Source organism: Petaurus breviceps, unplaced genomic scaffold (assembly GCF_028583685.1).
Source record: "Petaurus breviceps papuanus isolate PSGF00001 unplaced genomic scaffold, PetGlider_PUasm1.0 90750, whole genome shotgun sequence".
Classification (NCBI taxonomy): domain Eukaryota; kingdom Metazoa; phylum Chordata; class Mammalia; order Diprotodontia; family Petauridae; genus Petaurus; species Petaurus breviceps.
Genome location: NW_027187335.1, coordinates 11,175,253 through 11,202,864, shown reverse-complemented (window position 1 = coordinate 11,202,864; position 27,612 = coordinate 11,175,253). Strand labels below are relative to the sequence as shown.

General features: G+C 41.3%; 2 long non-coding RNA genes across 2 annotated transcripts; one reads left to right on the top strand and one right to left on the bottom strand.

Moving 5' to 3' along the window:
- Nucleotides 1-157: 157 nt before the first annotated feature.
- Nucleotides 158-15,112, top strand: LOC138145911 (uncharacterized). Its single transcript, XR_011164339.1, has 3 exons — nt 158-1,248; nt 1,960-2,019; nt 12,728-15,112. It is a non-coding gene; the product is annotated as an uncharacterized lncRNA (long non-coding RNA).
- On the bottom strand, nt 10,345-24,604 carry LOC138145909 (uncharacterized). Its single transcript, XR_011164338.1, has 3 exons — nt 24,520-24,604; nt 17,126-17,225; nt 10,345-10,692 (listed from the first exon to the last, which is right to left on the bottom strand). It is a non-coding gene; the product is annotated as an uncharacterized lncRNA (long non-coding RNA).
- Nucleotides 24,605-27,612: the final 3,008 nt, after the last annotated feature.

Genomic DNA, 27,612 nt, shown 5'->3' with positions numbered 1-27,612 from the left:
TTCTTCTTCTTTTTAAAATTTCTAATTAATTTATTTTTAACGTTCATTAAAAAATTTTTTTTAAGTTACAAGTTTTCTCCCTCTCTCTTGTCCTCTGTAATGGTAATGTAATTTTGAATTTGAAGATCCCTTTGTGTTGGCAAAAGTAGCAGGTACTTAGCACTTAGTAACTGTTTAAGCCTCTGTTGGGGAAACAGAAGGTATGAACTCCTGTCTCCTGTTACTGATGTAACAGGAAGGGGTTGGCTGAAAGAGGAAGTTAATGCTGTGTATATAAGAAAAGCCCCAGAGAGGCACAGTCAGAATTTCCTTGAGACCAAGATCTGGTGGCAGAGCAGCTACAGAAGAATGGAGAACTGAGTCCTGAGAACTTGTGTTGGTGGAGCTTCTTCTGAACAGGATCCCAGGAGCCCAGAGCCAGGAGCCCAGGAGCCAGGAGGCCAGGAGCTCCAGAACCCAGGAGCCCCAGAGCCCAGGAGCTGGAGCCAGGAGCCCAGGAGCCAGGAGCCCAGGTGACTGAAGCATGACGAGGATGCTGAGACTTTGTTTGTAGCTTGGTTGAGCCTTGAATTCCCTGGAGCAGAAATGGTGAAGGATCTGACATGGACCAGACAGACCCTGTGAACTTCAGTGTGGAGCAGGACCTGCCCAGAGAGCTGGTCAAGGAACTGGGAGCTGTCTGCCATTGAACTGAAGTGAGAGTCTGGTGAATCCAGGTAGAATCTGGGACCATGGAAGGGGATCCAGGGAATCTGAGAACAGGCCCCAAGTCAAGATGAAAAGACCTCTCCTTGGGTACTGAGTAATTATGGAATTGTAGTTTACTAGTGACCTAAGGGGTGGAGGTTTTTGTGTATGAAACTTAGTAAGACTTTGCTAAATAAGTGACTGATTTGTACTTTGAGATATTGTTACTGATAATTGACTTATTGAGTTAATCAAGACTTTGCCCCACGAGTGGAAGACTTTGACTATTGTACTTTGAAACTACTGATAAGTGACTGATTGAGTTAACTTAAGAGTGACTATTTTACTTTGAGACTATGTGTGAATATTATATTGTGATTTCCTGTGATAAGTTATAATTTTATGAATGCTGTACCTTGATTTTCTGTGGATGCTTTGCTTTTGTTATGGAATAAATAGAGTGATCACTATACTGTGTAATCAGAATCTTAAAAGCTATTCACAGTAGCATTCTTCTGGAAAACTTCTGTGCATGGTATTACATCCTCATCCATGGAAAAGGTAAGCAGTATAGTATCAATTATACATGTGAAGTCATGCAAAACATATTTCCATATTAGTCATGTTGCAAAAAAAAAACCTTCAACCCAATAAAAAAGCAAGAAACATAAAGAAAGTGAAAAAAATGTGCTTTGATCTGCACACAGAGTCTATCAATTCTCTCTTTGGAGGTAGATAACATTTTTCATCATTGGAATTGTAAGACAGAATTTCTTAATCTTTTTTTGTATCATGGACTCTTTTTGGAGTCTAATGAAATCTATGGACTCTTTCTCAGAATGTTTTTAGATGCATAAAATGAAATACATAGGATTACAAAGAAAATCAGTTATATTGAAATATAATCATCAAAATATTTTTAAAAGACCAAATTCATAGAACCCAAGTTAAGAATCCCTGCTAGGATGAAAATATAATGAATCCTCTCCTGCTCAGTTCCTAACATTAGAGGAAGACAGAACAGGAAGTAGGAAGAGGAGGTGGCATTGTTTTTTGTTAAAAAGAGGTGCCTATTTTCAGTTTCATCCAGGCTTCTGCTAATGGTACATCTAAGGGGTGTAAAGTGATAGGAACTGTATTTAGTGTGCAGGTGGGGGAGGGGAGGAGAAGCTTTTGATATACTCCCCATTCTTACATATCAAAAGCCTCATTTCTCTTGGGACTGGTCCAATTTCTTTCAAGCCCTGATAGATTTTTATGATTATTTTACAGTGGGATCCCAAAAGACCCTCCTTGTGTGGTACTAGCTTCAAGAACTGTCCTGAGATCCAGGTGATTCATTTGGAATAACCCAGAGTAGAGGGTTCTGGACATAGTCAATATTTTTTGATGAATGGTGAGGAGGGGGAACAAATAACTCTTGTTTTTTCCCTGTGACCTGTTTTTTGAGTTAAGAAGGCAAGAGTTAAGGTTCCTCAGAACATCAAAAGAGTCATGATTATATTAGCAGGATGAAATAAGATCAGTATTTATTTTATAAAAGGCTAACCTTGACAATAACTTTGTATATATTTTGTCTTTTAAGAAAAAAAATCTATGTTCTTGTGTTGTTTCCTCTAAATGAAATATAAGATACTTGAGGGCAGAGACTGTTTTTGTTTTGCGGTCTCTGTATCTATCCACTGAATGAATGAATCACCTAGTCAGCAGATTTTTAATCAAGCATTTATTAAGCACTGGGGATACAAATGCAAAAAATAAAACAATCCCTACTCTCAAGACAACTATATTCTAATGGGGAAGACAAGTGTAGATGAAATATATTGGGAGAGAGAATAATCATTTAAATTGTGACTAGAAGGCAACTATTACATCTCTCCTCAGGGTTTTCAGGGTAGCCCTAAGGGGTTGGATGTGTCCCTCTATTATTATAGCTCATTCTCTAATCAGCCATAGTTGGAAATACTGCACGTTGACCCTGATATGGTGATGCCATTTTGGTCCTCTTTAATACAATGGACAACAATATCATTTGGTATTAGTCAGTCAAACTTGCTTAGTTTTTAGAAATAGGAGGTGACTATTATGATATAGTTGGTGTAAAGCATCCCCTCCAAAAGTCTGTGAAATATTGTTTTTGTTTGTTTGAACGGGGAGGGGAGGCAATTGGGGTTAAGTGACTTGCCCAAGGTCACACAGCTATTTTCAAGTGTCAAGTGTCTGAGGCTGGATTTGAACTTATGTCCTCCTGACTACAGGGCCAGTGCTCTATTCACTGTGCCACCTAGTTGCTCTAACATATTGTTTCCACTATTGTACTCAGAGTCCAGGGGAAAGTAGGCTCAAGCTTAAAAGAGAATAGGTGGCAAGGGGATTTACTTGGTAGCTGCTGGTTCCTGGAAACCTTTTTCTCCCCTTAATGGGGTCCTCATGAAGTTACCCTTAGATGTTTTGTAGGTTTTTTGATGTCCTTTTTAAAAAATAACATTTTCCCCCAGTTATGTGTTTTTTAAAATTTTTAACATTTTTAAAAAATATTTAACATTAACAAAATTTTTTTTTTTTTAACAATTTTTAACATTCTTTTGTTGTTGTTAGCACCACAACCTCCTGTCCAAGGGATGATGCTAGTACCCTGATGGGAAGATGGGAAGTCTAAAGAGCTCTGAACTCTTCCAAACTCTTAAGGTCCTTTTCTGGCCAAGATAGAGGGTGGTGGCCAAGGCTAAATCCAAGGTGCCCTTCTACTGGAGAAAAGAGGAACCTCTTCTCTCTCAGATATTGGGAAGGGTTTTAAGAAGCTAAACAGAGGAATTTTTTTTTTCAATCCTAGAGGCAATAGGGTGTCACTGGAGTTGTCAGAGACACAGTATTTGAATCCAGGTTTTCTTGATTTCAAGGCAATCTCACATGCCATGCTGTGTCTCTTGATAATATAGGATTATGGTTTTGAAGCTATAAATTACGTTAGAAATCATCTAGTCATCTAGAGATGGGGAACCTGTGACTTTGAGGCCACATGTGACCCTCTAGGTCCTCAAAGGTGGTCCTTTGACTGAATCCAAACTTCACATTCTGGTTTTGAGGTCACGGGTTCCCACAATTGATGTAGTCTAACTCTCTCATTTGATATCTGAGGAAACTGAGGCTCAGAGAAAAGTGGCTTGCATGGGTAGTCAACCTAATACTTTTTATTAAAGCACCTGCTATGTGCCAGACACTGTACCAAGCTCTGGGGAAACAATTAATAAAAAGGCAGTCCTTGTCCTCCAGGAGCTTACGGTCTAAAGAAGGAGACAGCAAACGCAAGGAGACAGGGAAGTCAGTGGCATCCGGGGAGCATGTGCAGGGGCATCTTGCCCCATGTAGTTGAAATGAGGCAGAGCAGCAGATACAAAGTGGAGTGAGCTGAGTCCGTTTTTGGCCCTTCATAAAGGAGGGCACTGGGAGGAGTTTGGTGTTAATATCGGTTACAAGATCCGAACCAAAGCCAGTCCTTTTTTCCTCTGCCAACTACTGTCTCAAACAGGCTCACTGCAACATAAAATTTATTCCATTCCCACATGTCTACTTCAGATCCTTCTTTCCCCTGAAACATCATCTCTCCAGTCACAATTCCTTTCCCCTTCCTTTCCCTTTGGGTCTGTCTTTCGCTGTAGCCTTGGTCCGGATAGACTCTGTTCGGCTGAAATGAGCCATTTATTAATGAGTATGAGAGGCAGTCAAGTGCCCTGGACTCTAGACAGAGCCATCTGGACACTCCGGGGAAGTTCCAACACATTTCCAAGTGACCAGGAATTGCATTAGCAGTGTTCCCTGTGAGTGGAGACTGGGTTGTACATCAAACTTCTGGGTCCTGCCTTTGAATTTAACGTAACACTAAAGACACTCCTGGTATGGAACAAACCACCGAGAATAAAGAAAGGGTGGAGTTTGTTTTGTTGTGGCAGTTCTTGTTCAGTCAGGGATGGACACATTGATTCCTCCTGGGTTTGAGACAGGTAAAATTTCTCTCCGAGAAGAAAAATATAAACCAGGGAGCTGATCTGTGTTTTAGTAGCTGTCTGTCTGGGAGAGTTAGCCACAAACAATTTGACTTGTGTCACTGTTGCTGTTGTTATTCAGTAGTTTCAGTCGTGTCTGACTCTTCATGACCCCATTTGGGGTTTTCTTGGCAGAGATGCTGTAGTGGTTTGCCATTTCCTTCTCCAGCTCATTTTCTAGATGAGGAAACTGAGGCAAATGGGATTAAGTGACTTGCCCAAGGTCACACAGCTAGTAAGTGTCTGAGGCCAGATTTGAACTCAGGAAGCTGAGTCTTCCCAGGCCTGACCCTCTTTATTCATTGCACCACTTAGCTGCCTCTGTATCACTGAGTGAGAATTAGAAGAATGTCATTGCTGCTTTTTAAAAAAAAAATTGTTGCCACTTCCCAATGAACCGCCAACCTTCTTTCTCCTCCCCGCAATAGAACCCTTCCTTGTAACCAAGAGGTTCACTTAAGCAAAACAAACAGACACATTAGTCATATTTGATACTGTATGCCATTAAATTTTTTTTTCTTCAGAGAAGCAGGATACATGTTTAGGTGAAACTTCCATCATTTAATCATTTAATTCATTCATTCAACCGCCCTATAAATACTCACTGAGTGCCTACTACATACATTGATCATATTAGGCACTTCAGAAACAATGTAGTACTCAGTCAAAAACATTTTTTTCATTAAGCACCTACTATGTGCCCAACACTATACTAAGAACTGGGGAGATGCAAAAAAAAAAAAAAGACAAAAACATGGTCCCTGTTCTCAAGGAGCTCATGGTCTAATGGAGGAGACAGTGTACAAACAACCACAGCCATTCAGAATATATAAAATGTAATTTTTCTCAGATTGAAGGCACCAGCAGTGGGCAGGATTGGGAGGGGTCAAATGCAGAAGATAAAATCTTGAAGGAAGCCAAGAAGCAGAGATGGGGAAGGAGAGCATCCCAGGCATGGGAGAATACCAGGGAAAAGCACAGACCCAAGGGAGAAGCATCCATAAAATGACAGGCTTAAACTAAATTATCTCTAAAATTCCATTTCTCTTTGAATCTTATGATTTTATATTGCTCATAGTGAGATCCCTGGATCCAAGGGAAATAAAGAAGCTCTTCCCTTGAGGGGTTCACAGTCACATAGAAGAAGGGTGGAGGAACAAGTATTTTTACAGTTTCTACTATGTGCAGCTAGATGGCTCAGAGGATAGAGCACCCAGCTTGGAGTCAGGAAGACCTGAATTCAAATCCAGCCTCAGACACTGACTAGCTGGGTGACCCTGGGTAAGTCACTTGACCCTGTTTGCCTCAGTTTCTTCATCTAGAAAATGAACCAGAGAAGGAAATGGCAAACCACTAGCTGTGTGACCTTGGGCAAGTCACTTAACCCTGTTTGCCTCAGTTTCCTAATCTGGAAAATGAGCCAGAGAAGGAAATGGCAAACCACTCTAGTATCTTTGCCAAGAAAACCCCAAATAGGGTCACAAAGAGTTAGACCATGACTGAACAACAACCCTATGTGCCAGGCAGGGCACTGAGTGCTTTCATTTTATTCTCACAACAACTCTTTGGGGCAGGTGCTGTTATTGTTGCCATTTAACAGTTAAGAAAACTAAGGCAAAGGGGCAGCTAGGTGGTACAGAGAATAGAGTGCCTAGCCTGGAGTCAGGAGGACCTGAGTTCAAATCCATCCTTGGACACAACACTTATTAGCTGTGTGAACTTGGGCAAGTCATAACCCCAATTGCCCTGCCTTCCCCCCTCTAAAAAGCAAAAAAAAAAAAAACCCAAAAAACAAACAAAAAAAACCTAAGGCAAACAAGGTTAAATGACTTACCCAGGGTCACATACATAGTAAATGTCTAAGGCTGGACTAGAACTCACATCTTCCTGACTCTGGGCCCAACAAAGAATCACAGAATCTTAGAGTTGAGAAGGATCTCAGTGACCATTTCATCCAACCCATTCTCAGAAAAGAACTCCCCACTTTCACATACCCCATAAATGGACATTCACGTAGATGGCTTAAAAGTATAGCAGTATAATTGAGATCCACAGAATTCCATAATTTTGGGGAGGATTCCCCCCTCCTTTATTTTGTACTTGAAACTGCAAATCTATTATGTACAACTTCCATTCCTTTCAAATATTTAATAGGGACCTTAAAGCTTCCAGGTGGCACAGTAGATAGATCATGGGGCCTGGAGTCAGGAGTACTTCAGTTTAAATCCAGTTGTAGACACATTTACCAGCTGTATGACCCCAGGCGAACCACTCAATTTGTTTGCCTCAGTTTCCTCATCTGTAAAACGAGCATAATAACACCCCCTGCAGGGTGGTTGTGAGGATCAGATAAGACCATATTTCTGAAGTACTTAGTTCAATGCCTGGTACATAGCAGGTGATACATAAATGCTTATTCCCTTCCCCTGGGAATCTGTTTTATCCAGTCCCTATGGGAAAAGGAAGCTTGATTCTAATATCTACTAATATCTGACAAGCATCTTCCAGCCTCTTCATGAAGACCTTGGATGAGGGAGACCCCATTACTTCCCAAGGCAGCCCATTTCACATTTGGACAGCTCTAAGGATTAGGAAAATATTCCTGACATTAAGCCTGTATTTTCCTCTCTGTAGCTTCCCATCTTTGTCTCTGGTTTTCCCCTCTGGGGCCAAAGAGAACAAATCTAAGGCCTTCTCCACAGGATGGTTCCTCAGGCACTTGAAGACATTCATGTCCCCTGAGCCTTCTCTTCTCTAGGGTGAATAACCCAGCTCCTGTCACCCATCTGTATGAACTCATAGCTTGCACCCTTTGGCATGTCTTTCTCAGGGTGCTCCCCAGCCTACCAATGAGACACCGTGCAGTGCACACAGTAGGTCCCTAATGATCTGTATGCATGGATCTGCTGTGCACACAAGTCCCTATCATTTAAGACAGAATGGGAGCAGTGCCATGTCATTTTCCAATTAGATAACAGACTCAGGAATCTGTGCCCGCTGAGTTGTTCCTGCTTAGCTAGCAATGAAACTTATGTGCTTCAGTTCCTCCCTTGCTGCTCTTAGGACCTGCCCTCCCCGTCCTGCTCCCTCCCCTCTCCCCCTAAGTCTCCCACCTTCTCCTCAGCTATTTCCTCCCAAGCACCTAGGTTGAGAAAAGCCAGTTCCTTTTCTCAGCTTCTCACCTTGGTGCTGGCCTGGTTTATGGTTAATAGCAAGTTGGCCTCAGGGACATGGGCTCTGACAGCGACAGGAACAAACTCCAGTGTCTGAGGCTGGGGTGAGCCTCAGGCCAGACAACTGGGTCAGTGTAGGGGGGAGGAAAGGGGGTGGGGAGGGGGAAAAGAGGGTGCTCAACTGGGGACTACCAGTTTCTGATAATAAATAAATGAATAAATAAAGGCAGAGAAAGGAAGGGGATAGGGAAGGAACCCAGCTGTTTGCAAAGGTTCAAGTTTCCCTACATCTGGAGTGAAACAAGGCAGGCAGCACCGCTTCAATGGGGCCTTGTTCCTTGAGAGGGAAGGCTGTGAGAAAGCCTGAAAGTCTTATTTGCTGCTGGTGTTATGCCTGAGGCCCTTGCCTGGCCTGAAGGTGTGGGATACAAGTGTGGTATTCTAGCTTGGATGACGTGGGGTCATGGGGAGGGGAAGGGACTGGATTGGGACCTTCAGTGTTGAGCCTTCAGCTCACCTGCTAGGAAGACTATCTCTGCCTTCGGCACACTACCTTGGCCATACAGTCGCTGGATCTGGGAGGTGGAGGACATGGCAAGAGCGGCCATTGATACCATTGGTTCTTTCTTATCCAAGTAAGGCAGCAGCAGAATTGGGGCAGTGAGTGACAGGTGTGTGTATGAGTGAGGAAGGACAAGCACATGTGTAGGCAGTCTGGTATTGTGGAAAAGGCTCTGAATTTTGAGTTAGAGGACCTGGATTCAAGTCCTAGCTTTGCTCTGTCCTCGTTAGATTTTAGCTAGCTTTTGTCCTTTAAGGTTTGCAAAACGCTTTACAACAACCTTGAGAGGTAGGTGTGATTATTGTCTCCATTTTACAGATGAGGAAACTGAAACTGGGAGTCATTCATTGACTTGTCCAGTGTCACACAGTGAAGTAAGTGTCAAAGGGAGGATTGAACTCAGGTCTTCTTGACTCCAGGTCCAGAATGCTCTTCACTGTGTGTGCTTGAGCAAATCTCTTCATCTTTCTAGGGTCTCAAGTTTCTGAATGGCAATATACTTGAGTTGGATTTTTTTGTTCAGTAGTTTCAGTCATGTCTGACTCTCCCTGACCCCATTTTTTGGGGAGGTTTTCATTTTTCTTTTTTTTTTCAAGGGGGCAAGGCAATTGGGGTTAAGTGACTTGCCCAAAGTCACACAGCTAGGAAATGTGTCAAGTATCTGAGGCAGAATTTGAACTCAGGTCCTCCTGACTCCAGGGCCAGTGCTCTACTCACAATCCTCTACTCACTCTACAATGCCACCTAGCTGCCCCAGGGAGGTTTTCTTGGCAAAGACACTGGAGTGGTTTGCCATTTCCTTCTCCAGCTCATTTTACAGATGAGGAAATTGAGTCAAAGAGGGTTAAATGACCTGCCCAGGATCACACAGCTAGTAAAGTATCTGAGGCTGGATTTGAACTCAGGAAGAGGAGTCTTCCTCACTTTAGGCCTGGCAATCTACCCACTGTGCCACCTAGCTGCCCCTAGGGTTGGATTAGATAATCTCTAGGGTTCCTCCAGCTCTAAATCCTAGGATCCTATACGTTTATAGACCTCAGTCTAGCACTGGCCCTGATTCTACAAGCTATTTTATTGGATCAGATGAGATATTTGTTAAGTGTCTAGAACAATGCCTGACATATAGTAGGTGCTTAAAAAATTCTTGTTCCTCCCCCTCCTCCTCCTGCTGTGTTACCAGCTCAAATATGTCCAGTCTCTAGTTAAAGATTTCCCAAGTAGGAGAGTCTTTATCTTTCTCTGGTTACTCTGTCTAGTATCCAAGGAATCTCACTGTCAGTGTTTCCCTATTCTCCTTAATAGAATTGAACCTAAAGCATTCCTGTGGAATACTTCTGATCTCATGGACAACATGCCTTTTGGAGACTTGAATATTATCTAATATTCAGAACTCTCTTATTCAGTTTCCTCTTTGTCTTCACCCCCTAGCTCCAGTTCCTCTCTCCTTTTACTCTTTTTTTTTTTTTGCAGGGGGTAAGGCAAAGCAATTGGGGTTAAGTGACTTGCCCAAGGTCACACAGCTAGGAAGTGTGCCAAGTGTTTGAGGCTGGATTTGAACTCAGGCAGTGCTCTATTCACTGTGCCATCTAGCCACTGTCCTCCTCCCTCCTTTTAAATAAATGATTATTAAGTGCTTACTACATGCTAAGCATTTTGCAAAGCCCTGGAGATACAAACAGAAAACCAAGACAGATCCTGTTCTGGAGGGCCTTATGTTCTAATTGGAGGAGGCATCACATATAGGAATGTTCAGTTACAGGGAAGATGCTTGGGGTACACTGGCAGGTCAGATGGTGATATCTGAGGTATGTAGTGCCAGGGTAACTGGTAAGGCCCAATTTGTCTTCCTTCTTAGAAGAAAAATTATGGTTGATGACTCCTGGCTCATCCATGCAATGTGAACAATTATATCTAGCCCTGAATGGATATAAGCTCCTTGAGGACAGGGACCATTTCATTTTGTCTTTGCATCCTTATCTCCTAGTACAATGCCTGGAACAAAAAGTAGGTGTTTAATAAATGCTTATCGAATTACATGAAATTGAAGTGGCATAGGGTCACATGAGACGCCCCCTCAAGGGTCAGGTTCCAATCCTCACACACTGACTTCTGAGAAAGCTGCTTCCCATAAGATTCCACAGCCAAAAATACTCTTCTTTTAGGTATTCCTGCCAACTCCATTTTATAATCTCCTCGCTGGGAAGAGAGGACAGTGCAGGCACTTTGTCTGCAGGAAGGAAGCAATTAAATTATTAGCACTTTGAGAAATTAAATGACATAACTTATGGTGGAATAAGTTTAGCAGAAAACGTTGTAATGTGAGAAAACAATTAAAAAGAATTATATAAGGTTGGGTACGTTCCTTTATTGCAATAGAGTTAGCAGTTAATTGATTATCATCTTGTTATAATGCAGCAGGACAGCTTCAGGAGAGCCGAGAGAGGTGGCACTCAGGAAGCGTTTAGCAGGGTCCCTGAAGCAGGACAGAGAGATACTGAAACGCTCTCCTGGAGGGAGAAGAAAGAGGAGGAGGAGGAGGGAGAAGGGGAGAGAGAAAAGAGACTAGAGAGAAAGACTGTCTTCTCTTCTAAGATTATAGGATTCAGAACTGGAAAGAGACTTGGACTAAGTCTGACCTGAGCCCTTCTTTTGAGAAGGAGATGGAGATCTGGAGAGATGAAGTGACCTGTCCAAAGTCAAACAGTGAGTGAGTGACTAGCAGAGTCTGGATTCAAAATCAGATCATAGGATTATAGATTTTGAAAAGGAAAACACTTCAGTGGTCAACACTCCCACCCTACATCATTTTACAGATAAGGAAATTGAGGTATAGAGATGTTAATTGACTTGTTTGAGGTTGAACTAAGGCTCTCTGATTGTTCTGTCCACTACATCTTGCTGCCTTCTCCCTATTGTGGGCAGTTACAATGAAAAGCTGGCTTAGAGTCCTTTGAAATGACTTTATCTGAATTGGTCATGGTTGGGCTGAAGGTACTCATGGTGGTCGCATACTACCTTGGTTGGGGAAAGGGGGAGGGAAGGAAAGGTTTAGGTGTTAATATCCATCAGGAAGAAGTCAGGGAAAATGTGAATGGGAATCCTTGAGGGAAAAAAATGGCTTGTAATGCCCCTACTAAGAATCCTTGATTCTATAACAAAGGATCTTAAAAGGATCTTTTCTTCCTTCCTTCCTTCCTTCCTTCTTTCTTTCTTTCTTTCTTCCTTTCTTTCTTTCTTCCTTTCTTTCTTTCTTTCTTTCTTTCTTTCTTTCTTTCTTTCTTTCTTTCTCTCTCTCTCTCTTTCTTTCTTTTCTCTCTCTCTCTCTCTCCAATTGAAGAAGAAAATGGTGAGAATTTAGAGCTGAAAGGGACCTCAGAGGCCAACTAGTCTGACCCCCTCATTTTATACATAAGAAAGATAAGGTCTATAGAATTTAAGTGACTAGCTCCAGGTCACACAGGTAGTAAACATTAGAAACTGGATCCAACTTGGGTATTTTAATTTTGGAGTCAGTGCTCTTTCCAACTACCAAGATACCATCTAAATCTCAGTATCTTTAAGAGGCTTCTTAAATGAAAATGCCTGGATTTCTGGGTAGAATGCTCAGTTTTGTCTCTTTGTACTAGTTTTAGCTGGTCGCACAGTGTATCCTGGGTATGGAATCAAGAAGACCAGAATTCAAATGTAGCCTCAGTGATTTACTAGCTGTATGACCCTGGGCAAATTATGTAACCTGTTTCTTCATCTGTAAAATGGGAATAATTATAGTCCTTGCCTCCTGGAGTTGTTGTGATGCTCAAATGAGAAAACAATTATAAAGTGCTCAGCATAGTACCAGGTACATAGCAAGCTTATCTTTAAAAATGTTAGCTATTGTAGATAGAGGGCCTGACATTGTCAGGTCAGGGTCAGGATGACCGGGGTTCATCCTCTGAAACATATTAGTTGTGTGACCCTAGGTAACTCACTTAATCTTATAGTGCCCCAGGCAACTCACCCCCTTCCTGCACCCCTACATTCACAGAGGTAGGTTCCTCACTAGGAACTTCTTAAACCAATGAAATCCCAAGCCTAGCCTCCCAAATCTAGAATATTTTCAATTTCATATATCTAGTATCTTGAGCCTAACTACTGCCATTCCCCACATCCATCTTCTAGTATCCTGATATTCTACAGCCCTGGAACCCATTGGAACTGGTCTATCTTCACATGGTGTTTTTTATACCAAAAGGTTACACCCATCTAAAGTGGATTTCTTATAGGTCTGGTTCAGAATCAAGAAGAGAAGCCAAGGAGAACTTGGATGAACTGATACAAACTGAAGAAAGCAGAACCAGAAAAATGCCTTCTTATACTGGCTACCACTTGGTAAAGAAAACAACTGTGAAAGAGCTGAGAGGACAATTACCAATCATGGCTCCAGAGGTGTGAAGAAAAAGCCTGCTTCCTCCCTCTTAGCAGGGCAATGGTAGACTCTAGGCACAGACTGAGACACGTTTTCAGACGGTGACCAATGTGTAGATTGACTGTCTTGCTTGATGATACATATTTGTTACAATGAGGGAATTTATTTATTAATTTATCTATCCACTTATCTCCCTCTTTATCTATTGATTTATTTATGGAGGAGAGAAAATGACAAAGGGAAGGGGGCATGTAATGATATTGGTACCTAAAAAGAAAAGAGTGGCAATTAAACAATGCTATAGTAGCAATAGTAATGTAGTAGGTGATATAAAAATAAAAGATATTAATTATGTTGATTTTTTTAAAATACCCAGAAGAGAGCCAAATGAAGTTCAAAATGGGACACATTAAACATACAGCACGGTACTAAAAAGGCCATGTTAAATTATATACATTTTGTTGTTGTTGAGTTGTGTTTGGCTCTTCATAATCCCATTTGGGTTTTTTTTCAAGATACTGGAGCAGTTTTCCATTTTCTTCTCCAGCTCATTTTACAGATGAGGAAACTGAGGCATACAGGGTTAAGTGACTTGCCCAGGGTCACACAGCTAGTAAGTGTCTGAGGCTGGATTTGAACTCTGATTTCAGCCCTTGCTCTCCGTGCACTGAGCCACCTGGTCAACATAATTAAAGGTGATGGGTATGAGTAATGGATTTAGAGTTAGAATATCTGGGTTCAAATTCTGCCTATCTCACTTACTGCCTATGTGTCATTGATCAAGTCACCTAACTCTGGGCTTCAGTTTTCTCTTCTATAAAATGAAGGGGCCAACTATTTCCTTCTACCTCAAGATCTATGATCCAGCATCTAACACCATATACAATGTTCCTCACCATAGCTCCCTCCATCCCAAGACATTGCATTTCATCATATGTCCTCTATAACTCCCTGATTTTATAGAAACTGAGATCGAAAAAGGGGAAGTGACTTTGCCAATGTCACACCAGTAGGATCATGGGCATTAAGACTTCAAAGGACCTTAAAGATCAGATCATCTCATTCTCCCATTTTACAGAGGAATAAACTAAAATCAAGAGAGGTTAGCTAGGTGGTATGGTGGGTAGGGTTAGGAAGACCTGGGTTCAAATCCAGCCTCAGACACTTACTACCTATTACACTGCGAAAAGAATTTAATCTCTATCATTTTCCTCTTGGTAAAATGGGTATAAATAATAATCCTTACCTTACTGAGTTGTTGTGAGGGCCAAATAATATATGTAAACATATGGGAGTAGCATTTGTTATCAGAGATTATATATATAAAGTGCTTCGCAAGCCTTGAAGTATTATATAAATGGTAGATGTTACCTGGTTTGCCCAACCTAATATATCACTAAAGAGGCAGCCGAGTGGTACAGTGGATAAAACACTCAGTTTCCTCTGGAGAAAGAAATGGCAAGCCACTCTCACATCTCTGCCAAGAAAATGCCACCGGGTCACAAAGAATCAGTCATGACTGAAATGACTGAGCAACTATAAATATACTACTAAATAACACATCTGGCAATTAAGCCCAGGGTTCTTAGCTCAAAATTGAATGATCTTTCTGTGAGGCCCAAGGGCCCAACCTATTCTAACAATTTCCAAATTTTGCCTAGACCCCACCATGAAGCATGCTACCTACTCACCTCCAGACAGAGGGGCGAGGTGCCCAATGAAACATAGAGGTTTTAGATGTGACAATGAGGAATTTGTTTTGTTTGATTATGCTGATTTGTCAAAAGGGTTTTTGTTTTTGTTTTTCCAAGGGGAATGGGATGGGATGGGAGAGACAGAAAATAGATTTTTGATCACTGGAAAGAAAATTTTATTAAAAATAAAAAAAAAATAGCTTTCCTCTCCAAGCTCTGGCCCTGCAACTGGCAATGTGACTAAACATACCAAGAAGGTTGGAATTGTTGGTAGATATGGAGCATGTTATGGGGCATCCCTCAGAAAAATGGTGAAGAAAATTGAAATTAGCCAACATGTCACATATACCTGTTCCTTCTGTGTCAAGACTAAAATGAAGAGATGGGCTATGGGTATCTGGCATTGTGGATCCTGTATGAAAACAGTAGCTGGTGATGTGTGAACCTACAATACCACCTCTGCAGTCACAGTCAAGTCTGCCATCAGAAGACTGAAGGAATTGAAAGACCAGTAAAATCTCCTTATAAAATATCTGTAGCCCATAGTACAATAATAAATGGGCTAATTTATTGAATAAAAAAAATAAGCCTAGTTTTAGTTCTGCCACTTACTAACTCAGATTGATCAATTAACTTAAGTCTCCATCACTACATGCAACTGGGGAAATGTTGATAATCTGAATACTTCCTAGGCTTGGGAGTATCAGATGAAATCAAGAATTTCTTATTTTATCTATTTATTAGAAGGTCTTCCCTGGAGTAGAGACAGGTTGGTAACATTGCTTTCAAATAAAGCTCTGAAGCTTTTCTCTTGGAGTTCAAAATTTATCCTTTCTCTCTCTCTCTCTCTCTCTCTCTCTCTCTCTCTCTCTCTCTCTCTCTCTCTCTCTCTCTCTCTCTCTCTCTTTGGGCAGAGGCACTCAGAATCAACCCCCAGTGTGAGGGCTGGACAAACATTTTGTAACTGCTCCCATAAATATCCTTTAATGTAGTTTTGTGATGCACGACACCTGATTGCTGCAGATTTATGTAGAGAAAATGGGTTCTGGTAACAATGCGACCCTTTCAACCATTGCTCATTCAGTCTGATATCATACTGTCTATTTGTTTCTGGAGGGTTTGCTGGAATTCTCTCCAAAATGTGCCAAGCTGCCAGGCCAGGAGGAGATTTATACCATCCAGGTGAGTTAATTCTCTTGCCCAGTGGGAGGCAAACATGGATTTATAAATTGTGGACTCCAAGAGAAAGAGAGATAAGAGACAGAAACAGAGAGAGACACAGAGAGACAGAGACAGAGAGAGAGAGAGAAACAGAGACAGAGACAGGGACAGAGACAGAGAGAGACACATACACAGAGACAGAGAAACAGACAGAAACACAGAGACAGAGATGCAGAGACAGAGAAAAAGAGAGAAGAATCAGAAGACTCTAGGTTTAGATCTGGAAGGGACTTTAGAAATCATTCAATCCAAATCTCTCAGTTAATTTTTTTATATTTTGAACTGAAACACCAAGATAAAAAGAACATTTTCATATATCAGAGAAAAAGAAAATTCTGTACCATAGTAGTTTTCAAACTTTTTTTGTCTCAGGATCCCTTTACTCTCTTAAAAATTATTGAAAACCCCAAAGAGCTTTTGTTTATGTGGATTATATCTATTGATATTTATTATATTTGAAATAACATCATAGTATTAGTATGAAAATAATTTTGCATTCAGAGACCTTCAGGGATTCCTGGACCACACTTTGTTTTCACATTTAAATTTTATTTTATTTTTTTTCTCAATTACATGTAAAGAAAAAATTTTTAATATTTGTTTTTTTAAAATTTTGAGTTCCTAATTTTCTCCCTCCTTTCCCACCCCTTTCATTTCATCTTTCACCCACCACAAAGGTAAGCAATTTGTTATGCATTACACATGTGCAGTCATGCAAAACATTTCCATATTAGTCGTGCTACAAAAGAAAACACAGATCAAATAAACAAAAATAATAAAGTAAAAAAAATCATACTTCATTCTGCATTCAGATTCCATCAGTTCTTTCTCTGGAGGTAGGTATATAACATTTTTATCATAACCTGGACCATACTTTGAGAACTGCTGCTATATGAATCTATGAATCTTTATTTCACATCTTTTACTTAAAAAAGTATATAGTAATTTCTGCACTTTACTTTCAAAACTATCCTGTTTGTTTGTGCTTCCTTCTTAAACTACTTTCTCTTCTTTGCCTTTAAAAATTGTTACTGTGGCCCTCTTTTTTAAAAAAAATCATTGTTGTTATATTCCTCTCCCCTACTCCCCCAAGAAAAACAGATCTACACAGTGACCATGTCCAAAATGTCCAAAAAATTTATGTCTCTACACGTTGTGTCCATCAAGATTTTAGGAGTCAGATAACATGTTTCATCATCAAAGGTCCTCTGGAAACATGGTTGCTCAATTGCTTTCATCAGAGTTCTAGAGATTTTCAAAGTTCTTTTTCTTTACAATGTCCTAACCCTCTCATTTTTACAGAGCAGAACACGGAGGTTTAAGGAAATAAATTTGCTTACCCAAGGCCACAGGGCTTAAAGGCAGAGAGCCAAGATTCAGACCCAGATCTTCCAAATCCAACACTCTTTCCATAGCATGAGGCTATCTCTCAGATGAGGGCTGAAAAAAAATCCAGGTTATCTGCTCATTTTAGAATCGATTGGCTCAGTAGTTAGATGTGAGAAGGAATTGAGCCTATTGGAATTAAATTTGACATGTGACCCAAAGGGTAAAAAGGTCAATGTTTCCTTTCTGGGAATGGCAACATCTTGAAAAGTATAGGCCCTATTTTCAGGATATCCCTGAAGGCAAGAGGGAGGGGTTGGTTTATTTGTGCTAGGACATTTTCGTTCCCAGATTCTTCTCTCCCCAAGATTTGGATACAATTAAAGGACCTTGTGGTGAGAGGTACCTTAGAAACTATTTAGTCTATATCCCCCATTTTACAGGTGAGAAAACTGAGTCTGAGAGAGGGGAAATGACTTGTCCAGGTTGTATAGTGACTAAGTAGCATTTGGGATTCACAGAATAATAGCTAACATTTACATAGTGCCTGCTGTGTGCCAGGTACTGTGCCAAGCATTTAGGATGATCATCTCATTTGCTCCTCTCAACTACTCTGGGAGGTAGGGGCTTTTATTATCCCCATTTTACAGCTGAGGATACTGAGACAAATAGAAGTTAAATGACTTGCCCAAGGCTACAAAACTAGTAAGAGTCTGAGGCCAGGTCTTTCTGACCTCTTTACCTGACTCCGGGCCCAGGGCTCTCTTTCCACCATGCTATAGACTAATTTTAGAGTTGGGAGGAATCTCAGAGCCCATCAAATTCAACCTGTACCTGAAAAGGAACCCCTTACTATAGTATACTCAACAAATAATCATACAATTTCTGGTTGAACTCCAAGGAAGGGGGATTTGAAACCTCCAGAGGCTGCCTATTCCGCTTCTGGACAGTTTTAATTGTTAGTAAGGATTTTTCCTGACATTGAGTCTAAATTGGTCTCTTTGAAATTTCCATCAATTACTCCTCTTTCTGCCCTCTGGGGCCTAAGGGAAAAAGTTGACTCTCTCTTCCAGGTGAAAATCCTTTAGTTACTTAAAGACAGCTACCATATTTCCCTTTGGTGGATTCTCTTCTCATTTCCCCATGAGAGTTCCCATTCCCATTCTTATACTAATAAGATGTACATATATATATATATATATATATATATATATATATATATATATATATATATATATATATTTAGTCAGCCTATCGACTCCTTCTCAATCATGTTTTTGTTTGTTTGTTTGTTTGTTTTCTTCTGCTTTTTGGAGGGGAGAGGGCAGGGCAATTGGGGTTAAGTTACTTGCCCAAGGTCACAGGCTAGTTTTTGTGTTAAGTGTCTGAGGCCACATTTGAACTCAGGTCCTCCTGACTCCGGGGCTGGTGCTCTATTCACTGTGCCACCTAGCCGCCCCAATTTTTTTTTGTTTGTTTGTTTTCTCAATCATGTTTTTAAATGCACAAAATAAAACACATAGGATTATAAAAGGAAAAAAAAACACATGGAGTTAGAAGGGACTTGAGAGGCTATTCAGTTTAAGTCTTGCATTTTATAGATGAAGAAACTGAAGCCCAGGTGGATTGTGACTTGTCCAGGGTCATAGTAAAGGATGACTAGAATTTGAACCCAGGTCTTTGACTCCAAAGCCGGTACTCTTTTCACTGTATCAAGCTGCCTCTTATTAGCAGTTGGCCTACCTCTACTAGGGGAGCCTTTAAGAACCCAACTGGGTTGCTTGTATGTATGACTAGTCCCTGCAGAGTTGGTTCAGAGAGATTTATCACAAGATTGATATAGGGTGATAAATGGTTCATCCACAGCCATTCTGCAAGATTGTCTAGAATATTATAAAGGGGTTGCAATCTTTATTGTTGGAAGGAGTATCTACACCAAAGAAATTGCGGATCCTTGAAGTATACACCCATACATACAGACACAGACATAGATGTACTTCAAGCACATTCATATTAGCATATACATATATAACTGAGGGTGAATTGTCCTACAGGGGCCATCCAATGGAACCTGTATCCAGAGCTACCCCGGAAACTTCTGAGGACTCCAGGGATGTGGTATTCAGCATTTATCTTCTTTGGAAACGACTAACTTCCAGGTTGTTTTCAGTCATATGGTAGTCCAGTTGCCACATGGTAAATCCAAAGGATTTATTCCTTTGTTATGACACAGAAAAGTCTGAGTGGTCCCTTGGCCTTTTCCTGCCCCATATTAGTGAGGGATTGGGGTGCTGGGTAAATCAAATGGAAAAGCAGCTTCCAATAGGCTTTCTTTCTTCAACCCTCCAGATAGCATTATATAAATCTGAGACTTTCAGGCAGGGGCGGAGAATGGGCTGACTCTCCTCATCCTGGAATCTTGGAGACCACTTTCAGCCAGAAAGTGAGGGTGGAGGGGGGGCACCATTATACATACTTGAACCTGAGCCTCCACCTGCTTTTCCCACTTTGTGCTTACTTTTCTGAGTAAATGACTGACCATCAACTACTAGGTGGATCTGACTAGGCCTGGAGTCTGTAAAGTGTGGAGATCCTCTGAATTAAATGAGTGGAACTGGCTATTGGCAGGGGGAGCTTCTGTTTCAGAAAGGACAGTCACTCATATAAGGACTGACCAAAGCCTGGTCATTTTATCAGTAGACATATCCTGGGAATTGTCTGGATAGTAGAGAGTCAAATTGAAATGTAAAATATTTAATTTTAGTTAAGGACTAAAAAGACTTTAAAAGCAAGGACTACTTTATGTTCAAGGTTTAAGTATCAACCTCCTAAGAGATTATGTGATAACTATAGTTAGGTATTGTCATCGAATCCTGTTTTAACTCTCACTGTCACTTGTGAGGTTTTTTGTGTTGTAGCATTTCTTTAATGTATAAGAAATAAATAACTGTCCCATACTTGATTCATGTTGTACACTGACTACTTTTCTACTCTAATTTCTGGGAAAACCCTAGGTGTAATTCTAGATAGATTATCTCTAGGACACTTCGGTGAGAGTTTAATAAGTAAAAGAAAGGTTAGCCTGGTTCCCTCTCTCATTATAGGCCCCTTATTATATGATCCTGATAGGATTACATTCAGCCCAGAGCAGAGGGACTTTGTTAATGGAGAAGAGAATAGGCCCAGCAGTGGTTCTTAAAGGCTGGTCACATATAATATACACATATACATATATAATAGAATGCAAACACATGTTTACATGTAACATTTTAAAACTTCTAGTTTCCTCATTCAAATTTTATTAATAGCATAATAGACTTGATATTATATGAAAATTCCCAGGAAATGTGGACTGAGTGACTCCCCATCAGTCCATAAAGTCATCTGGGAAGAGAGAGGAGCTCTAAAACTTTATTCCTTGGATAAGTCAACAGTATGGGTGGGGGTTGGGGCCAAAAACAAAGACCGGGAGTCAAGGAACTGTTAGCAGATAGGAGCAAGTTTGCCCATCTCTCTGGAAGTCACCACCAATAAAACCAAATCAATGAAAGCCCTTTTAAGTTGGTTGGATCAGTGACCCAGAAAAAAGCTCCCCTGCAGAAAAGGAAATGATAGTCAATAAAGCGAGAAGTCAATGGGAAAAATCTATTAAAGAGAGTGAGATATCAGGAGACCTCTGGTGTTAACTGAGACCCTTTGGAACCGAGCCACAGAGCTGAGTGGGTTTTTAACTCTTGAAAGCCAGGAGGTTTAGAGTGTTCTCTTTCCCAGGGACATTCTATGAGGTGGAAGCAGAGGGGCAGAGGGGTGTAACCAGGGCATTTATCATTCCAGTAGGCTGCCTCCCGTTACCTATTTCCCCTCTTTTCCCTAAAACAATATTGTGGAATATGTGTTTCATTAATTTCCACTTGTGTTTAGCTTTGTGAGAATTCAGATTGTTTAGAGTGATATGTAGAGGTGATTGTTTCTTGGCTAGATTATAACCTGCTTGTGGGAAGCAACTGTGTCTTCTGCTTATTTTTTTGTATCCCTTGTGGTTTCTAGTAAGACATTTGCCCTCTGTGGGAGCTACAGAGTATATAATGGTTTGGCATCAGTAGGTCTGGGCTGAAATCTCAGCTCTGTCACTTTGGGCAAGTCACCTTTACCTCTCTGTTCCTTAGTTTCCTCCTTTGCAAAGTGAGGGAGTCAGATTAGATCAAAGACTCATACAATCTCTGCTACCTGGGAATCCTTTGGGATAATCAAACATTGTTGATTAGTTGCTTGTCTTGCTAGTTTTCCAAGCAGAGATTTGGTTCTTGGGGAACCCTTGGTTGTTTTTCAGTTATTTCAGTCATTTCTGACTCTTCATGACTCCTTGGGGTATTCTTGGCAGAGATACTGGAGTGGTTTGCCATTTCCTTCTCCAAATCATTTTACAGAGGAAGAAACTGAGGCAAACAGGGCTAAGTGACTTGTCCAGATCACCCACCTAGTAAGTATCCGAGGCCAGATTTGAATTCAGGAAGAGGAATTTTCCTTGAACTCTTTAGATTTTAGTAATTAGAAGTCATGGGGCAATACATCAGGTTAGCCTGTTTTTATCCAAGCCATGGAAATCAGTCTGACTTTCCTAGTGACAGTTTGGACAAAATAATAATAAAAATTAATTTACTTTTTATAGGATTTAACAGCTTTCAAGGGGACCATCATCTAATGGGGTTTTTAACCAGTGATATACACACAAGGTTTAAAAGAAATACATATTTTAATCATTCTATTTCCACATAATTGTTTTCTTTTGTAATCTCATCTATTTTATTTTATGCATTTAAAAACATGATTCAGAGAAGGGGTCCATAGGCTCCACCAGACTGCCAAAGAAGCCTCCCTAAAAAACTATAATCTGGTCTAACCACTTTTCAGATGAGGAAACTGAGGCCCAAAGAATTCTCATAAATTACTCCCAGTCTCACAGCTATAAAGGAGGAAATAGAATGTATCTAAAAGGAACTGAACTGGGAAAAATCAAGGTTTTAATACATAGCATATATCCCTTTCTTCAAGTACCTGGTCATACTGAGTCATCTGGTTCCTTAAGTGCAGTGGAAGATAAAGGGTATGTGTGTGTGTGCGTGTGCAAGCATATGTATGTATGTGTGTGTGTGTGTGTGTATGTGTATTTCTAATGCCAGGCTATCTGGGAAAACACGAATTGCAGAAGAGCTCTCTTCACCATAGTAGGCTGTCAAGCTAGGGTAGTACAAGGGTGGAGCCCTGGATTAGGAGTCAAGGATCTGGGTTTGAAGCCTGCCTCCTTTTGCCTCCTACCTGTGTGACTTTGGGTAAGTCATAACACCTCTGTGTGCCTCAGTTTCTTCATGGCTTGCATTTATATAGTGTCTTAAAGTGGGTAAAGCACTTCACATATTTGATTTGATTCTTCCTGCAAAATCTGCAAAATGATGTGGTTGGTTTCCACAGCCTCTCAGATTCTTCCTAGCTCTAAATCTGTGGTCCTTCCTTCTCAGAACTTTCATCAAACAATATCGTGTCTGTTTGTGGAAGGTGGAAGTGTGGTAGAGTGTAGAGGGCACAGGACTTGGCATTCTAGGATCATTGGATTTTGCACTCAGGACTCCCATTTTATGTCAAGAGACATAGGCCCAAAGACATTCAAAGAGCCAGTGTTTTCAGTTATTTTTGACTCTCTGTGACCCCGTTTGAAGTTTTCATGGCAAAGATCCTGGAAGAGTTTGCCATTTCCTTCTCCAGCTCATTATACAGATGAGGAAACTGAGGTAAACAGGATTAAGTGACTTGCCCAGGGTCACACAGCTAATACGTGTTTTGAGGCCAGATTTGAACTCTGGAAAATGAATTTGCCTCCAGACCCAGCACTCTGTGCACTATGGCGCCACCTAGCTGCCCCTCCAATAGACAAAAGAAACCTTAGCATCAACTCTAACTCTCCCATTTGATAAAATTATTGATATCTTTTGTTTACCTTAATTTCCCAGTATATACTTTCCCCTCTCTCACCAGCATTTATACTCAGATGGACCTAGGATCTCATCAATTTGGATTAAGTTCCCTCCAGCTACACAGGCTGAGACCCAAGCCCATTCTATGGGAATCTCCTCAGTGTTCTCCCATTGTCTGTTATCTGAGGGCCATCGGGTGTGCTGAAGACCCTTCTTGACATCTTGAGAGGACCAGCAGAGTACTCTGGGTGTTCATCTGTCATGGACTGAAACCCAGGGATTTGTAGCAAAGAATAAAAAAGAAAGAAGGGGGGAAAACAGTTCAACAGAATTACTGAAGTATTACTTGCATATGACATTGTATGAAATATTCTACACTCATAGCCACCATCTCTGCAAGGAAGAGTGGAAAGGACATTCTAATCCCTCTTCTTTGGGGCCAAACTCAGTCATAATTACACAGTTTTGGACTTTGATAAAAAAATAACAACAACAACAAGCAACTAGCTTTTATCTAACATTTGCTATGTTCCAATTGTACAGTTGTTTCAGTTGTGTCCAACCTTTTGCGACCTCATTTGGATTTTTTTTTTGGTAGGGATACTAGAGTGGTTTGCCATTTTCTTCTCCAGCTGGTATTACATATGAGAGAATTAAGGCAAACAAGGTTAAGTGACTTGCCCAGGGTCACACAGCTAGTAAATGGCTGAGGTCAGATTTGAACTCTGGAAGCTGTCCTCCTGAATCCAGGCCTGGCACTCTTTCTACCTAATTGCCCACTATGTGACAGGCATTGTGCTAAAGCTTTACAAATATTGCCTCTTTGATTCTCACAACAACCCTGGGAGGTAGATGCAATTATTATTCATCCCATTCTACAGCTGAGAAAACTAAGTCAAAGAGAGGTTAAGTGACTTGCCCAGAGTCACAAAAATTACTAATAATAAGTATTTAAGGCTTGATTTGAATTCAGGTCTTCCTGATTCCAGACCTAACACTTTCTCCAATACTTAGCTAGCTACCTTTCTATTTACATTGTTGTAGTCATTTTGTATCATTGCATGTATTGTTTTCCTAGCTCTTTACATAAGTTCATATGTCTTCTTATCATCAATTCAATGTAAAGTGGCACTGAGAGGCTAAGTGATTTGCCCATGTGTAGCACCAGTGCAATATTTACAATGCCCATGATCAAGACCATGACTATAATATCAAATGACGTTCAATTGCAAAATATACCAAACTCTCCATATAGAGGACAGAACTTAAGCATTTATTTAGACACCAGAAACCCAAATCCCAAAACCAGTAAGCTGATTCCATCACAGTACCAAAGATATTAAGTAACCATAATAATACTGAGAGCCACAGTATCCTTCAGCCTTACCACAAACCAATACGATGTTAATATTTACTCACAAACCTCTCTTTCTCCCTACCTGAGCACCTCTTTCTCCTACCCTCTCTCTGGCTCTGGCTCCCAGCTTCCTGTGTACTCTGCTTCCCTTCAGCAAACTCCTCCCACCACAGGCTCCATGTGACTATACTAAGCCTATTAGGGGGCAGAGTTTATCTTCACAACAGGGAAGCTTCCTGTGGGTTCTGCTCCTCCCTTCAGCAAATTCCCTCCATTACAGGCTCCATTCAGCCTATTAGGGGGCAGAGTTTACTTTCAAAGCAGGGGAGGTCTTCAAACTCTCCCCTAGGTATATTAAAGGGCAGGGAAGATCTTCAAATTCCATTCCCATTACACCATGGTCATAGAGTCAGAAATATTTTGAAAATATCTCTGATGATGTGTCCTGAGTCTAGTCAGGCCTAGCAGAGAGGTCTCCAGGTTCATTTCATTCCTTTTTCTTCTGGGAATTTATACTCAGATGGACCTAGAATCTCATCAATTTGGAAGTTCCCTCCAGCTACACAGACTGAGACCCAAGCCCATTTTATGGGAATCTCGTCAGTGTTCTCCCATAGTCTGTTACCTGCCTTTTAGTCTAAGATGAATATGTTCTTGGAGTTATTTTGGAAGTTTGGAGACTTGGGGACCTCCCCTCCCACCCCACTGCTCCCTGGCCTTGCTAGGTGGCACAGTGGATAGAGTGGTGAGTCTGGAGTCAGGAAGACTCATCTTCCTGAGTTCAAATTCAGCCTCAGACACTTGCAAGCTATGTGACCCTGGGCAAGTCATTTAATCTGTTTGCCTCGGTTCCTCATCTATAAGATGAGCTGGAGAAGGAAACAGTAAACTGCTCCAGTATTTTTGACAAGAAAACCCCAAAAAGGGTCATGAAGAGTCAGACACAACTGAAGAACAACAAATCTCCCTATTACTTTGTATCATTTTTAATTGTTAGCATTTATATAGTACTTTAAGGTTTGCAATGTGATTTAGGTGTATTATCTCATTTGGGCCTCAGAACAACCCTGTGAGGTAGATATTAGTATTAATACTCTCAATTTACAGGTGAGGAAATGGAGGCTGAAAGGCTTGCCCAGGGTCACCCAATTAAGTGTCTGAGGCAACATTTGAACTCAGTGCTCCCTGACTCCAACTACTGCCTGGCGTCTGATCACTCACTGGCCACCTAGCTTACTCTCTCCCTATTAGTTTCCTAATAACGATGGCAAGGAGCAGGACATGTTTTGGAGGAAGAAAACGTTACAGCAGAGGGCTGACATTTCATTTTGATTTATTTTGTGTATGTTGACGTGTGGTCGTGCTGTGTCTCCAGACAGAATGCTAGTGTCTTGAAGGAGGCATAGACTTTCTTTTTTGCCTCCCTAGGGACTGCACACAGTGGCTGATTTATCTGAATTCATGCCTAACATCTAAAGTGAGGGAAAACTATCTGGAGCAGGATTTTCTGAAGCCTGTCCACACACGGAGAAAAGTGAACGCTGGTCTTATCTGTAAAACAAAAGGGCTGGTCCCCTTGTCCCTTTCCATTCTCACCTTCATCCTCGGAAGCTCTGCGTCTGGAGGAATCCACCAGGCGCGGCTCTCGAGGGACCGGTTTGGGCTGTGGGCGCTGTGTGTGCTGGCTGCCACAAGGGGGTAGCATTGGAAAGCACAAGGCGAGCCCGAAGCCTCCCAGAAACACCAAGAGACCGCGGAGTTTCACTCTGGCTGGAATTATCTGGAGATCAATGGACTCCTAGACGGACAGAAAGGAAAGAGACCCTGGAAAGTATCAGTTCTAACGCCTTCCTTTTGCAGAGGAAGAAACTGAGACCTAGCGAGTGAAATGACTTGCCCGCGGTCACGCGGCACACCGTAAATCTCCAGACTTCTAAGATGGTGTTCTGTCCACCGAGAGACAGTATCACTGCTGTCTCTCATCCCAAGTGATGGAGGGGAGATTAGAAAATGGAAGGCAGAGAAGGAGAGGGAAAGGTGGGGGGGAAGGAAAGAGGGAGGTAGAGAGAGAGACAGAGACAAGAGACACAGAGACACAGAGAGAGAAAAGAAACAGACACAGAGAGAGACAGAGACAGAGAGAGACAGAGACAAGAGACAGAAACAGAGAGACAGAGATCAATCAGTAAGTAAATAAACATTTAGTAAGCACCGGGAATTGTGCTAAATTCTGGATCATAGCTCTTATGTGTAACCATAGATCACAGATCATAAGATTTAGAACTGGAATGCCCCTTAGAGATAATCTTTTTCAGTCACCTCACTTTATACATAAGAAAACTGATAAGAAAAATTGAGGCCCCTGCCTTCAGGTAGGTAAAGTATTATTGTCTCCATTTGACAAGTGAGTAACTGAGGCCCCAAAGGTTAATCAACTGGCCCAGGGGAATATTGCAGAATCCCCAAGCTACCAGTGTTTCCACATATTCTCTTCTCCTCCCCACCCCAGTCCTCCTTTCTTCCCCAGTAGGTTTCCTAATAACAATGGCAAGGAGGTTTTGGAGGAAGGAAAATATCGAAGCAGGTGACAGATTTTCCATTTTGATTAAATTTTTTTATTCACCCCGGAGCCAGATTTCTTTTTAGGGGTAGCTGATTTCTTTTCAGTATGTGCTGGTGTTAATTTGCATAGCTATTGGGACACTCCACCCCTCACACTATTCCCCCCTCCCTCTGCTCTAAATAAGCAAGGAGACCACTGAGCTGGGATCTGGAGGGCTCTCCCAGGCCTCAAATCTGTGTCTTCATACTGGGCTCTGGGGCCTGAAGCTTCAAGTCCCAGATGAACAGAACATTTTGCAGAAAGACTCTATTCCCTCCTCCTCCCTCCCCAGTGCCTCTCCCCGTGAGTTCCTTTCCAATGGAGTCACTTGCTAAATAGGTTTCTGGTGGAAATGTGGTTTTCAAATTTGGGAAATCTCCATTAAGTCCTTTTATTTAAGGAGGATGTCATTATCGGGCCTCCCTGAGGACGATTACTGTTCTATTAGACAAGGCCGCAGACTTCCTAGGTACTATCTGGGGTCTGATTTAGAGGCAGGAAAATATAGACAGGAAGAGAGAGAGAGAGAGAAAGAGAGAGAGAGAGAGAGAGAGAGAGAGAGAGAGAGAGAGA